Raw genomic sequence first — 15,697 nt, forward strand, 5'->3', positions numbered from 1 at the left:
TGTGTACCATCACCATCCAGTAGAACTATCTACAGGGGTGGAAATGGTCTACATCTGCACTGTCCAATATGGTAACCACTAACCACATGTGGCTATGAATTTTATATTTTTTCCATTTTAATTAATTTAAATTTAAATAGTCACATGTAGCTAGTTGCTGGACAGTGCAGGAACCCACTTAGTATGTCATTCAAGGCTTTCACTGGTACCACATGCCTTTCCAGCCTCAGCCTCAGCCTTCAACATCCCTAGCTCAGGGCCATTCGAGGCCCGTTTCTTGGGTCTATCCTGTACTCCCCAGCCCCATGCCTTGTTTTATGCTATCTTCTCTGTTTAGGCTGCCCTTATGCCCTGCTTTTAATGTTCAGCCCAAATGCTACCTTTGCCTTGAAACCTTTAAAAAAAAATGTTTATTTATTTATGTATTTTTGAGAGAGAGAGAGACAGACAGAGACACAGAGAGAGAACGAGCGTGGGAGGGGCAGAGAGAGAGAGAGAGGAGAGAGAGAATCCCAAGCAGGCTCTGCACTATTAGCGCAGATCCCAACATGGGGCTCAGACTTATAAACCTTGAGATCATGACCTGACCTGAGCTGAAATCAAGAGGTGGACACTTAAGGGGCTTCTGGGTGGCTGAGTTGGTTAAACGTCCGACTTCGGCTCAGGTCATGATCTCACTATTCATGAGTTCTAGCCCCACGTCAGGCTCTGTGCTGACAGCTCAGAGCCTGGAGCCTGCTTTGGATTTTGTGTCTCCCTCTCTCTCTGTCCTTTCCCCACTCATACTGTCTCTCTCTGCCTCTCAAAAAATGAATAAATGCTAAAAAAAAAAAAAATCTTAAAAAAGAAAAAAAGAGTTGGACACTTAACCAACTGAGCTACTCAGGTGCCCCTGCCTCGAAACCTTTGACACTGCCCATCCCCCATTCTCTTTCTCCTCTTAACTCCAAACACTTCATCCTTTTCCTACAGCCCTTAGTACTTTTTGCCTTCTATCGCATTTGGCTGGTGTAGGTGTTTTCTGTCTCTTTTGAAACCATGAGTTTTCCGAGAGCATGACTGTTTGCTAGTGAGCTCTCATTGCCTAGCTCAGATCCCTCTAGGCAGAGAGAGGAGCTCACTAAATCCCACAAACCTTTGCCCTGGTGCACTGGGGAAACAGAGACGGATAACGTGCCCTTCCTGTCCTCCAGCTGCTCATAGGCTCTCACGAGAATCTGATTCGTGCCCAGAGAACCATTGAAGCCAATGGTTATTTTGGGCAGAAAGATAAAAGCCACAGAGGGCCGAGTTGGCGAGGGGAGTCCGGCAGGAGCCACCTAAGCAGAAGGCTGTGTTTATACACACAGAAGGCTTCTCTGCCTAGCCTGGACTGGTACAAGGAGATGGGAGCATCCAAACATCGTTGCCTGGCTGCCTTATGAAGCTGGGGATTAACCAGTGATGCAGTGTGACTGGTGTAGTTGTCTGATCCCTGCATATGGGTGGATGAGGAGAAGATGGCAAAGACTACAGAGCAGTGCCAACCAGCTTCTTGAAGTACAATGGTGGCTGGGTGGCACCTGTGCCAGGAATATGAGCACAAGAAAATGTCAATTGTGGTCTGAGCAATGGGTGGCAGGTGAAATTCTGCTTGGCCTGGTGTGGTGGTTTAGAGATCTTCAGAAGAGTCCCATTTGAAATCAAAAGACGGTTGAAAATTAAGAAGAGAGAGAGAGAGAGAGAGAGAATCTTTCTAGCTTCAGAATCTAGTACTAAGAGTATTCTACATCCTGAAAATCTCTAGCATATATTCATCTCTGTGACAAAAACCTTTTTGTTTTTAGTTTATTTATTTATTTTGAGAGGGAGAGAGAGCACAAGCAAGGGAGGGGCAGAAAGAGAGGGAGAGAACCCCAAGTAGGCTCTGCACTGTCAGGGCCTGACGTGGGGCTCAAACTCACTAACTGTGAGATCATGACCTAAGCAAGCTGAAACCATGAGTCCAACGCTTAACCGACTGGGCCACCCAGGTGCCCAGACAAAAACCTTTTTTTATTTTTATTTTTTATTTTATTTTATTTTATTTTAATTTTTTAAAATGTTTATTTTTGAGAGAGAGTGAGACAGAGAGACAGAGCGCAAGCAGGGAAGAGGCAGAGAGAGAGGGAGATACAGAATCTGAAGCAGGGCTCCAGGCTCTGAGCTGTCAGCACAAAGCTCGATGTGGGGCTCAAACCCATGGACCGCGAGATCATGACCTGAGCCGAAGTCGGACCCCCTGCCCAGGCGCCCCAGGACAAAAACCTTTTTTAAGAGTAAAACTTTATTGAAGTTATAATATAAATGCAGAAAAGTACACCAATTGTAAGTTTACACATCCTTGTGTAACTATAGTCTAGACAAGAACTAAAATATGGCCAGCATCTCCACAGTGAATTTGTGATAAACCAAATGTATGCAGGATTAGTGATGGAAAAACACAGGCTTTGGAGTCAGGCATGCCTGGGATTGAATCCTGCCCCCCGCCCCCTACGCACTAGCAGTGTGACCTTGGTTCAGTGACTTCATTGCTCTGAGCTTCAGTTTCCTCCCCCTGTAAAATCAAGGGGCATATATAACCTCTGCCTTACAGGACAGTAAGAGATTAAAAACTGAAAATGTACCCAAATTGCTAGGCACAGTGCCAGTAGGTAGTGGGGAATCAGCTGCTCTCCATGATGATGATGTTGATTGATGGTGTCACTGCAGCATCTTCTGGCACATGGGACCGCAGACACATTTTCACTTTCCTCCCTTTGCCTCTCTCTGTTCCCAGCCTCTGTACGATACTCTCCAAGGTCTCTTCTGACTGTGAGGAATCTGTGATGCTCTGATGATGCAAACCTCAGCTGACACCTCAGGCACCTGATGGGAGGCTGGGTGGACAGATATCTATATCCAGTGGGACCATAGCCAGATCTTTCATGTTTAGGCCCCTGGAGTGTGGCTTTCAGACTCCTGATCAAAGGCTGATTTCCCAGAGGTGGTTGGAGTCTGGGGCTCCATTAATGGAGCTGAAGTGGCATTGGGGTCAGCAGAACTCAGCTTCAAGAGTGTCTGTCCTGGCATCCTGGTGAATTCTTACTCCTAGCCTTGGCTCTGGGAGTGAGGATGGCCCAAAGGACACACAGCATACGCATATTAAGAGCTGGGCCCTCATGGGATGAAGGTTGAAAGTGACCCTGCCACCAGGTTCAATGGCAGTTGCAGGGACCCCTGCAGACAGGCATTAAGACCCTTCACTTTATGAGACCCAGGGCTGGAGGCAGAGTGTGGGAGGGAGCAGCCCAGAAGTTCCTTCCAGCTGGAAGGGGTTGTTGCCAAGAGGAGGCAACCAGGAAGGACTTCCTGGAGGATGCCTGGATGAATGACCATGGGAAAAGGAGGAAGGGTCTCCCCGGTGGAGGAAAGAACGTGTGCAGAAGCAGAGAGGCAGGGCTGGCTGCCATGCCCTGGGAGCCTGGAACCACTCATTTTGACAGCTCCCGAGGATGAGGCTGAAGAGCCAGGTGAGATCAGGCTGTGAACAGTCTGGAGAGTCAGACTGAGGTGTTTGACTTGCTTTATCAGAGAATGGGGGACCACCGAAGTTTCCTCCATTGAGGAAGCAGAGCAGGACAGCTCCTAGAGATTTGCTCGGTGGAGACTAGCATGTGCACATTTGTCCAGACCTGCGTTGTTTTGGGCCAATGATGGCAGCCAAATGTCCAAGCCACTTGAGTGGGCTATGAGGGCCCCTAGGATGCCCAGACCTGTGCAGAGGCCTGGCTGTGGGTTCAGAAGAGGGAGAGGAGGGGAAAAAGGAGGAGAAGGCAGAGGGGGAAAGGGAGAGGTAAGACTCCCACCTTTGCCGAACTGCAGTCTTGTTGGAGAAGCCAGAAAGCCTCATGGCAACTGAGCTCTGAATTCAGAAGTGGAGACAAGAGATGTGGGGTCTAGCAGACCAGAGGAGGAGCAGGCTGGGTAGAGCACAGGTGGAGGAAGCAGGCAGGGTGAACTTCCTGGAGGGGAGGCAACCTTTGGAGGCTTTGGAGAGACTGAGGGTACCGCAGGGCACGCTCAGCCCTTTGTGGGTATTCTCTCATGTCTTCCTAGGAGCTCTAAGAGGTGGTACCAGTATTATCCCCATTCTACAGAGGTGGGAACTAAGGTTCAGGGAGATTAAGGCCTTGCTCAGGGCCACACAGCTCCTGTACAAATTAATGAACCTCCCCCATCCCTGCCTCCGGCCCCCTCCCCAAAGGTAGCTATTGCCCTCACACTCTTCAGCAACACCACACTAGGTATAGAAAAATGCTTTGTACTGTGTGACACCCCCCCCCCCCCCCCCCCGCCCCAAGCAGCTTGGTCATCGTTCCACGCTAGAGTATGTCCTAATGTGGGAGTGTGAGGCTCCCACGGTCTGGGCTGGGAGGTTCCAGGGGAGGGGATCCCTAGGGACTGCAGTGCTTCTGGAGACTTCCTGGAGGAGACTGAAGGGGCATCTGGGAGGGAGAAGTCCCTGCCAGGTGAGTGCTGCTGCCTGTCCACGCTGCCTGTTCTCTACACCCAGATGCAGCCACCCCTCAGTGCCTTCCAGAGAGTTCTAAGGACCAGTGAGAACAGCCTTCTCAGGGAGATTGTCCCAGGCCTGTGGGTCACGCTGCTCTGGGAAGTTTGGCTCTGGTAGTTTCCTCCTGAGACCAAGACCAGCCTAGCTCTCAACTGCCTGGGGCTGCAGCTCAGCCTACCCAGGCCCTCCAGCTCTCTGGGACCAAAGCCAGATGCCCTGCAGCATTCTTGCCCTGGAATACCCTCCTAGCCAGGACCTTGCCCTTAACCTCTCTCAGTTTAGGCATCCCCTTCTCCAGGAAGCCTTTTCTGAGCCCCACAGGCTGGGTTAGGACTTCAGATTATCTATACCCTTGCTGACTAAAGGAAATGTAATGTGAGCCACATGGGATTTACAATTTCCTAGTGGCCACATGGGGAAAAAAAAGCAAAAAGAAACCAATGAAATATTCAAATAATATATTTCATTAACTCAATACATCTAAGATATCATCACTTCAATACAGAAATTATGAGATATATTACACTCTTTTTAAATTAAATTTTCGATGTCCAGTACGTACTTTACAACACTTCTCAATTTGGTATCAGTCACATTTCAAGTACTCAAGAGCCACATGTGGCTAGTGGCTACCATAGTGGCCAGCACAGTTGTAGAGGCGGGGAAAGGGCATAAGGAGTGACACTCAGGGTTTGGCATCAGACAGACGTGGCTCTGCCATTTATTAGCTGGGTGAGCTTTGGAAAGTCATTAACCCCTTTGGGCCTCACTTTAGCTGTGAAAGGAGTTAATAGTTTCGATGTTGGAGAATTATTGGGAGCATTAAATAAATGAATGTATGTCTGGTGTCAGGGACAGAGTAAGTGCTCAGAAAATGGTGGGGATTCATCTTACAGTACCCTCTGATGTACGGGCTTATGTGCCATGCTCTGCCACTGGACTGACTGTAAAGCCAAGGACAGAGCCTACCCAATTCCTCTAGCCTGCCCTGAGCCCAAAGGCCTGGCTCATTATGAACAGCACTGCTTGCTGAGTGAAAGATTAAATCCTTGGGCGAGGAGTCCTCACCACCCACCCTGCCCACCCAGGAACCAAGGGGCCCCCCGGTGGCTGGGAATCACAAGACCATGGACTGCCTGGGGTGACCTTGGCAGAGGGCACTGAAGATAAAAGAGGGAGTGGGAGGGGCCCCACTTGAAGGGTTTTGTTTCTTCTCTGCCCCACCAGTGGCCTTGGGGGGCTGTGGCTGACCCGTGTGCTTTGCCTTCTCAGCCAATGGAGCCAGTCACTTCTATCCTTCTCCTGGATTTCCTGTATCCTGGCACTTTTACATCAAGTTCCCTTGAGTTAAAATTTAAGAGAAAAGAATTTCTTCTGCCTTCTAGGCAGACCAGAGAGGGGTTGAGTGGTCCTCCTTTCTCTTCTGCCAGCATTTGCTGATCTCCCGTCACAGCAACCCAGTAATAGAGATAGGACAGGAATAATTTCTCCCATTTTACAGATGAGAAAACAAGCTCAGAGAGGTCAAATAATCTCCCCAAGTGGTAGACAGTGGTAGAATCAGGGCTAGAAGCAGAATTCAGAGCTATGGGAACTGAAAAGACCCTCTTCACTGAGTGGATTCCTCTTTATCCACTTAGGCTCCTAGCATTTCTCTACGGGTGCTTTCATGAGATGTAGTCATGTTGGGTCCTGTTCCTGTGCCTCAGTTTCCCTGCCTAGGGAATGAAGGCAGCAAAGTAACTGAAGTAATAATTTCAACTGATGCCTGTTAAGGGCCATGTGTTCTTCAGAATACCCACCCCCCAGCCAGATTTCTCTGGAAAATGCTATTATGGGTAAAGTGAAAAGTGGTCTAGAGAGCTAGTATGACTGAGCAACTATAACCTTGGACAGGTCGCTCACCACTCTGGGCCTCAGCCTGCCTATTTATAAAATGGGGATGATATTATCTCACAAGATGTTGTGAAGATTGTACACAAAAGTACTTTGCAAACTGGAATGTCCTAATAGAAATGTTAGTCAACAATAATAATAGAAGTAGAAATAATGATGATAATGAAGATGTGCACCTTTCTGTGTGGTCCCACTGACCTGGAAGGAATTGGGCCTTTTGGGTATAAATCCAGAATGATGTCTGGGAATGGCCTGTCTTGGCCTTTGGAATGTAGCTTGGATTCTTCTGGGAAAGTGAGAAGCTCCCATCTAGCTGAGGAGGGTGGGAAAGTGGCTCTGACCCAGGGGGGAGGGGATGGGGAGGAAGGGAGGGGAGGAGGGGGGTCCCGAGAAGGAGAGTGAACTAGGAGGCTCTGCGCTCTGTCCTGCCCACAGGGGCCCAGGGTTGGGAAGGTCAGTGAACAGAAGAGGCTCAGAGTCAATCCAGAATGAAAGTACTAGCCTGTAGGAGCCAAGGATCTTTAGCAGATGTGCCTAAAAAACAGTAAGTTCATCTGGTGTAATTCCTAAGTTTTACTGATCCTTTCACTCATTCATTTGAATAAATGCATAGTGAACTGAACTGAAACAAAGCATCCCCAGTGGCAAAGTAACTTGCCCAAGGCCATGCTCCTGAAGCCCAGGGGAGTTCCTGGGAGGAATTTGGGAAGCTGGGGGAATGAAAAGTCCAAAGGCAAAAGAGGACATCTGAAAGGAAGTCTGCTCAGTGGGGCTCCGGTCCTTCTGTGAATTGGCCCTGGCCTGATTTGTTCATCTTCCCGGCGCCTGTCTAGAGCAGGGGCACGTTCTCTAGGACTGGGAGGAACTGGCTTCCTTCTGTCTGCTCTCTGCCCACTCCTAAGCCTAGTGGGCAGCAGGGAGAGTGAAGGGACAGGAAGCTGTGTCTTGGGAATATCTAGTGAAGGAGTTTGTCATGTTTAAAGTTTGTTTTTGGTGTTTTTTTTTAACATTTATTTTTGAGAGACAGAGACAGAGTGTGAGCGGGGGAGGGGCAGAGCGAGAGGGAGACAGAGAATCTGAAGCAGGCTCCAGGCTCTGAGCTGCCAGCACAGAGCCTGATGTGGGACTCAAACTCATGAACTGGGAGATCATGACCTAAGCTGAAGTCGGACACTTAATCGACTGAGCCACCCAGGCGCCCCAGGAGTTTGTCATGTTTAAGTTGGAGAAGAAAAGACTTGGTGTGGGGGTAGAAAAAAAGGGACACAATTGCTATCTTGAGTTCTCTGAAAGGTGCTGGGCAGAAGGCATGGCCTCATTCTGTGGAGGCCCTAGGGGTGATTAGGACCTAGGGTGGAAGGTCACCATGATGGAGCAGCCACTTCTGGTGGGAGAAGTGGAAGGAGGAAGTTGCTTGTCCCTGAGTGTGCAAGTAGAGGCTAATGCTGGTGAGTTGACACTGGAGGACACAATCCACTGGTGAAGCTGACACTGAGGGAACTGCAGCTTAGGGGGACAGATGGCTTGGCTGCATGTCTGGGCTGCCTCCCAGCTTTGGGCCTCTGTAGTTTCCAGTGTGATGGAGTCTGGGGTGACTAGAATACTGGCTGGCACACACTAGGCACTCAGGAATTATTTGAAGAATGAAAAAATAGATATGTATGCCTGGGGGGCGGTTAGGGAGTAGGGGTCATGTGGGCTGCAAATGTGGACCATGGGCAGAAGTCTCTGGAGATCATGTTGGGAATTACCCACCATCTTCCCTGGGGCTTTCCCCCATGAGATGGGACCTTAGAGATGAGTACTTCCAACTTTCTTCGATTGTTTGCAAACCGGGGCCCAGAGTGGGAGAACAACTTGCCCAAAACTACTGGTCAGGACAGTGGCAGAGTGACCTCCCTCTGCCATTTGAGGTCCTGGCCTATGGACCAAAGGAGTTGGGCGGTGTGGTAGTTGGGACCAGCTTTTTGAGTTAGTGCTGCTGGAGAGGAGGAACAGGGTTTCACTTGGTTTTGAGTTATCTCAGTGCCACAGACCCCTTGGCCACCCCCACCACTTTCCTGGAGCCTCACACAAATCCAGAAAAAAAACCCCACATTTTTACACAGGCCCAGCCCCCAGTTATACTTAGGGTCACTGCCACCAAACCACATATGGGCAAATGCACACATACACACACTCAGAGACACACAGGATCCCAGGAGACTGCACATACCTCCTCCCAGATGGGGGAGGAGCCCTGTGTCCCACGGAGGTTGTGCTGCTGGGGAGGTGAGGGTATCCGGCTCTGCTTGGTGGGCTGGGAGGCCCACTGAGGCTGAGTCACCCCTTCTGAGTCAGGGATCCTCCCTCCTTCTCCCCTCCCCCTCCCTCTGTCCCTGCTAGGCTCCCAAGAGGGGTTGGCCCAGAGAGGAGGGCCCAGGCTGGCGGGGGGAGGGGGGGGCGGGGACGCAAGAGTTGGCTCCGTGGCTCCACCGCGGTCCCGCGGTGGTCTGGGAACTGCCGGTGGCAGCGCCAGAGAGGAGGTGGCCTGGGAGCCTGAGAGAGAGACAGAAGGCAGAAGGAGAAGGAGGCTGGCAGAGAGGAGGCGGAGGCAGGGGCAGGGCCGCCGGAGGGAGCAGGCAGGCGCGCGCGGCGGCCGCCCCTGGACTGGGCGCGGAGGCCGGGCGGGGGCGGGGGCTGGCCGCGCGTCGGGCGCCAGGCCCGGGGCTGTGGGCACAGTGCCCAGCCCCCGGCGCACGCCGAGCCGCCGCCGCCGCCGCCGCTGCTGCAGTCGGCATCCATCAGCGGGCGGGGGTGTCGCGGAACAGGCTGCTCCGCAGAGCCCGCCGTGGCCCCACGCGCCCGCCCCGCCCCGCGGCCTGCCGGCCCCGCAGGAGCCGACGGGGCGCCCCCCGCCCAGCCTGCTCAAGATGGGGACCCCTGGGCTCAGGTAGGCATGAGGGGGGATCAGGTGGCACGGCAGGCTGGGGACTCAGTGCATGTAGGCCCAGCCTGCAGCCCTAGGGAGGACTGGGGGCGAGACCGGGAGGAACTGAGTTTGCAGGCTGTTGGCCCCCTGGCCAGTGTGGGGGAGGTTCTTGCTGTTCCTCCCTACCTCCGGGTCTGCAGCCTCCCGAAGGCCTGGAGAGAGAGGTGGGCAGGCTGTGGGTTGGTGGTTACTGTTGGGATGCAGGGCTGGTGGGTGCTAGGCTCCCTAGCTGGGCCACTCTGTTCTCGGAGACCATTCTTGCTGCCTCTGTGGAGGCCGGGGGCTACTGGGTCTCTTCCTCCAAGCTTCAGATGCTGCAGGCCAGTCTCTTGGTTGGAGGCCGAGGTACTGGGCAGCTGCTGCCCTCTTCCTCACCGTCTGGTTATAGACCTTTCTCCACTCTGGGCTCACCTCCCACCCCATCTCCCCTCCAAGTCTCCCAAAACTGGGCAGATGGGTCTTAGTCCTGGACCTCTGTGGTTCTGGCTTGGTATTGTTCTGGCCAGAGTCTGCCCCCACCAATTAGAGGGAGAGGACCTGTGGGTCCCAGTTGTGTCTTGCACCTTTGTGCTTAGGAATGTCCAAGGGCCTAAGAAACCGGGGTCTTGGGGACAGGTATGAGGTGGGGGTGGAGGGGGGGGGAGGATGAGTGACTACATCCGCCAGGGTACTTACCAGGTGCTGAGGCCACTGCTTGGCAGAGCTATGGCCCCGGGATGGTCCTTGGGGACCTTAAGGGGCTGGACAAGGACTAGGAAGGAGTTCTGAAGATACTGGTCTCCTTGTCAGCTACGGGCCTTGGTCCTTGCTCCCTCCCCCCAGCTCTGAGATGGCATTGGTGGGGGAGAGGCACTACCACGTGTTCCCGCCTTCACTTCTGGATCTGCATATCATCTCCACTGCAAAGGTGGGAGTGTAAGAGGGCTGGATTTAGGGCCTCTCTGGGGCTGTGTGGGGTCTGGCGGCTCCAATTCTCCCCCACCTCCCAGCATTAGGAGTTTTCCAGAATCAGGGGCCAGGTTGAGAGTTGGGGCCAGGAACCGTGCCCCCAGAAGCTCCTGGAAGACAGTGCTGCCTGACCTGGGCAAGGGTGAGGAGAATAGAGGCGGCTATGTGCCCGCCTGCCCACCCATTCCTCCAGATGGAGCCTGCGGCAGAGGCAGCCTGTGCCAGCCTCCTCTCTGAGCCACCGTGGCCCAGGGAGGCGCTGCCAGCTCCGTGCAGCGATGAAGCTGGCTTCTGCTGGCCAGCCTGAGGTCATGCCTGCCCGGCAACCCAACGTACAGCCTTTGTGGTGTACAGAACATGGTCCCTTGGGGGGCACCTCAAGGTGGTCCTGGAAATCAGTGCAGGGGGCGTTGTTCCTATTAAAACCCTTCCTGGGCCACACAGCAGTTCCCTGGGCTCAGCTCTGTGAGCTTCATGGAGCTTTCATAGAACCTGCATGAGAATGATGCTTGTCCATGTAGTCCTCACTTAGTAAATACTGAAAGCTTGAATGAGGCCTAGAGACGAAGAATGACTTGTCCAAGGTCATGTAGCAGCTGAGTGGGAGGGATAGCACTAATGTATCCAGGTCTTCTAGCTCTTGGTTTGAGGTTCTTGCAGCCCAATCTGCTTCCTTTTTGCCATGGCTATTCCATACACAGGGCTCTGGCAGGGGCTGGACATTATAACCTGGAGCCTGAGGCTACCCCTTAGGAGGGGTCTTGCATTGGCCTCCCAGCCAGTGTCCCCAGAAGGTGAAGAGGAAAGGTCAGGCTGCCTCACAGATAATGGGTCACGGCTGAGGCAATGGGCAGCTGGTAGCCCTTGACCTTCCTGGTTATAAATGGAGACAAGAGGATGTTGGATGCCCAGGGATGTTCTAGGCCTGAGCCTCCAGAGGCAGTAGATAGGTCTCCTGACTGGACTGGCTGAGGTGGGAAATACCTCTGTGTTAGCTCCAACATGGATTTCTCTGTGGGCCTCTCTGGGCTTCTGTGTCCCAATTTATTAAAAGGTGATAATAACCTCTATCTGTAGTAGTAACAGTGATTATACAATCGGGGTGATGGCATTTATTTTTATTTTTATTTTTATTTTTATTTTTAAAATTTATTTATTTATTTTGTGTGTGTGTGTGAGAGAGAGAGAGAGAGAGGAAGAGAGAATCTCAAGCAGGCTCTGCACTGTCAGCACAGAGCCTGATGCGGAGCTCGAAACCCACGAACCGTGAGATCATGACCTGAGCCGAAGTTGGATGCTTAACTGACTGAGCCACCCAGGCACCCCAGGGTGATGGGATTTATTGAGCACCTACTGTGTGCCAGTGCTTTGCATATCTCACAGCAATCCTGTCAGGTATTATCCACTTTTTACAAATGAGAAACTGAGGTTCAGAGAGGTTGTGTCACCTGCCTGAGGCTACATAGCTGGAAAGTGTGGGACTGTGTGTGTCCAGAGCCCCTCTCTCTTACCATGACATTATACCTGGGGCAGTGTCTGGGAGTACCAGGTTGGTGTCTAGCAGAGCCAGATGACTGATTTGCCAGGGCCAGTCCAGGTAGAGAGGTCTGTGTTGGGTGAGGCAAAGGTGGTTCTGTGGCCCAAGTGCTCCAGAGGGGTAGAGGTAGAGGCAGAGAGGCACTAGCTAGGAGCCCTGAGAGAGGGCTCACCTCGGCCTTTTGCTTCCTGGCCAGGATCCCCTAGAAGTGGGGCTGCTCGCTGCCCCCACTGGCTGTCAGGGAAGTCTAATTAGCCCCCACACTCATCCACCCCCACCCCCACCCCCACCTCATTCGATAGGACCCTAAAGACCTGAAAACACAGGATGAGAATGCAGGGGGATCAGCTGGGACTGTGACGAAGAGGCCCTATAGGGAGAGGACGTGCATCCGGGTGGATGAGTAAGGTGGGAGAAGGCTGGCAATGCTTCCTTTGTGGGTAGGAGGCTTGTGGATAAGAATAGTAACAGCCGGCATTTATTGAGCACCTATTACATGCGGGCATTGTTTTAAGGGCTTACGTGTACAACTCAAATAATCTTCACAAACCCCTGTGAGGTAGGATTCTTCTCATTTCACAGATTGAGGGAGCTGAGGCTTGCAGGCGGGGGAAAGACAGTTGCTCAGGGTCCCATGGCTAGCTCATAGGGGATCCCTGATTTAAATCCAGGTGGTGTGGACCAGAGCCGTGTTCCTCATGGCATGTCATCAGCCTGCAGTTTCTTCTCAGAGGTCATATTCAGTTTTGTTCAATTTGAAGAATATTCTCTGAGTACCTCCTGCAGGCCCCGTGTCGCCTCTGAGGAGCTCACAGTCTAACCAGAGAGGCACAGACAGGACACAGGGAAGGTAAAGGGCAGTGTGTTCCATATGCTGAGCATGGATTCCTGTTTTGGTGATCAGGAGCTTTTGTGCTGGGCATGAAAGGTCAAGTGGAATTTCAGTAGCTGTGAGGGAAGGGCACCCTCAGGTCAGAGGGGAAGGAAGTAGGGACGCCTTTGATGAAGAGTGGGTGGTCTGCTATGCATGGGCAGCTGGCACAGGGGGCTGGGGGCACTGGGAGGTGACAAAGTCAGCTCGGGTTTGGGTGTTCGCCAAGGCTCTGGAATCCACCAGACCTGAGCTCTCGTCACAGCTCCACTGTGTACCAGCCACGTACCCTCGGGCACATCACTTAGCTGGCCTGAGCCTCAGTTTCCTCATCTGTAAAATATGGATAAACACACCTATGGTGTAGAGCCCACGTGTGGTTGCTGTTATATAAAGGACCTAGCTTGCACATCCCAGGGACTCAGTAAACATTACTTCTCTCTCCCTTCAGTCCCTCTTGAACATCAGGCTAAGGTGTTTCCACTTGACAGGAGCCTGGAGACTCTTTGGTCTGCATGGGGCATGCATGCACTGAGGCATGACAGAACTGTTTGGGAAGGTCCCTTTGTCGACTGTAAGAACCACAGGAGGGGGCAGACTGCAGCCTTGCCTGAGAAGCATCAGCCCTGTGGACTTGGAGGGCTGGGGGAGGGAGGACGTCTACCACGTGGTGGGTGGCTTAGCTGGTTGGGGTGGGGAAGACCACAGGGGCCATTAATTCAGTTTGAGGCCTTGTGAGTTTAGGATGAAGAACTGTCTCCCTTCAGTCATTCTGAAGGTTGCATGGCATCTTTGTGCATCTGGGTTTTTTTTTCCCCCTTTTGAATAATTTCCTTTGGATGAATCCCCATCAGAGCTTCCTGTATAATAGCAGCAAATTGGGACTAAGTGCCCAACAAAAGGAAGATGATTGAGAACGTTTTGGAACATCCAGTGGATAAAGTAATATACAGCCATGAACAGCCACAGAAATACTTATTTTTGCAGCGTAGGGAGCTGTGTACTTGCAAAGCTCCTTTGCATCCTTTATTCATTTCATGTTCCCTGTGACAGAGGTGGGACAGGGGTTAGATTCCTCTGGGGCCCTGAAGAGATGCAGGTTGGGTTCTCATCCCCTTAGGGGCAGGGCTCATGATTTATTCATTGCTCTCTCCTCAGCTTGTAGCTCAGTGGTTTGCAAATGCTTGTCTGGTTGAAAGAATTGATTGAAAGAACAAAGCAGAGGGGAATTGACTTGTCCAAGGCCATCCAAGCTATAAGACCCAGGACCTGGTCTCCTCATCCTTACCTGCCACATTCTTACCACTGAGTAGCTGTGCAGAGGAGTAGGATGGAGGGGTTCCCAGCCAAGAAGTTGGGATGCACACAGACCAGGGCTTAAGTCTACTTTCTGTCCTTATGAGCTGCCACGCTTTGGCAAATTGATCTTTTAAGCTTCGCTTTCCCTATGTGTAATGTAGACAGTCCAAGTACCTGCTTTTAGGGTAGTTGTCAAGATTAAGTGATTTAAGGCATGTAAATCTCTTAGCTTGGTAACCAGCACATAGTAAAGTACCCATGAATATGAGCTGTGATGATAATGATACAATAATGTGGAAATATATCTGATACAATTAATGTTCAATGGAAAAAAAAACCCATAAACTTATAAGCACTCAGATTATATTGGTGTAAAATTAGATATGACCATGGATAACATTGGAAGAGAACAGGCAGAAAGGGAGCTACAGCGGGTGTGATAGGAGGTCAATAAGACTGATCAGAACAACTCTTTTATTTATTTATTTATTTATTTATTTATTTATTTAATATATGAAATTTATTGTCAAATTGGTTTCCATACAACACCCAGTGCTCATCCCAAAAGATGCCCTTTTCAATGCCCATCACCTACCCTCCACTCCCTCCCACCCCCCATCCACCCTCAGTTTGCTCTCAGTAGAACAACTCTTTTAAAAAAGACTTGATTTCTGGAGTGCCTGGGTGACTCAGTTGGTTAAGCATCCGACTTCAGCTCAGATCATGATCTCAATGTCCATGAGTTCGATCCCCGTATCAGGCTCTGTGCTGGCAACTCAAAGCCTGGAGCCTGCTTCAGATTCTGTGTCTCCCTCTCTCTCTGCCCCTCCCCTGCTTGCACTCTGTCTCTCTGACTCTCAAAAATGAATAAATGTTAAAAAGTTAAAAATACTTTATTTCTTCTTTAGTTTTAATTTAAAAAGACATATATGAAAATCTTAATAATTCGGATGTGTATTCTCCCCTTGTCTCCCTAACCAAAATCCTTTCCAGAAGTAGCCAATGATAATAATATGTTTGTTGTGGGTCCTGCCAGGGTATTTTCTTTTTTTTTTTTTTTTTAAAGTTTATTTATTTAGTTTGAGAGAGAGAAAGCGCACATAAGCAGGGGAAGGACAGAGAGAGAAAGGGAGAGAGAGAGAATCAGGCTCTGTGCTGTCAGCATGGAACCCAACATGGGGCTTGATCCCACCAACCATGAGATCATGACCTGTGCCTAAATCAAGAGTCAGACACTTAACCACCCAGGCGCCCCCTGCCAGGGTATTTTCTATGCCTACATAAGCATACAAACCAGAATGGGACCATAAATTATATCATTGTTTTACAATTTGCATTTTTTTCATTTACATTTTGACATCTTTTTATGTCAGTATAAAATCCATCGCAAAATTTTTCACAAGTACGTAACACTTTTGTAACTCATTTAAAGACATTTTTTTACATTTATTCATTTTTGAGAGACAGAGAGAGACAGAGCACAAGTGGGGGAGGGGCAGAGAGAGGGAGACACAGCATCCGAAGCAGGCTCCAGGCTCCGAGCTGTCAGCACAGAGCTCGACACGGGGCTTGAACCCATGAGCTGTGAGATCATGACCTGAG

At 50.9% G+C, this 15,697-nt stretch overlaps 1 protein-coding gene across 6 annotated transcripts in view; it reads left to right on the forward strand.

The window, feature by feature from the left end:
- The window catches only part of EPB41L1 (erythrocyte membrane protein band 4.1 like 1), a 129,268-nt gene that overhangs the window by 47,906 nt on the left and 65,665 nt on the right, over positions 1-15,697 (forward strand). Inside the window, exon 1 of one of the 6 annotated variants that reach the window (XM_086702104.1) lies at positions 8,915-9,401. The exons of 3 other annotated variants lie outside the window; for them this stretch is intronic. The gene's annotated coding sequence lies outside the window, so the exon portion shown is untranslated. Of the gene's footprint in view, positions 1-8,914; positions 9,402-10,230; positions 10,348-15,697 lie in introns of those variants that run through there. 2 more of the 6 variants (XM_086702100.1, XM_086702102.1) reach the window with 2 other exon arrangements.

The sequence above is a fragment of the Puma concolor genome, chromosome A3 (assembly GCF_028749965.1).
Source record: "Puma concolor isolate L17-30 chromosome A3, mPumCon1.1.hap2, whole genome shotgun sequence".
Classification (NCBI taxonomy): Eukaryota; Metazoa; Chordata; class Mammalia; order Carnivora; family Felidae; genus Puma; species Puma concolor.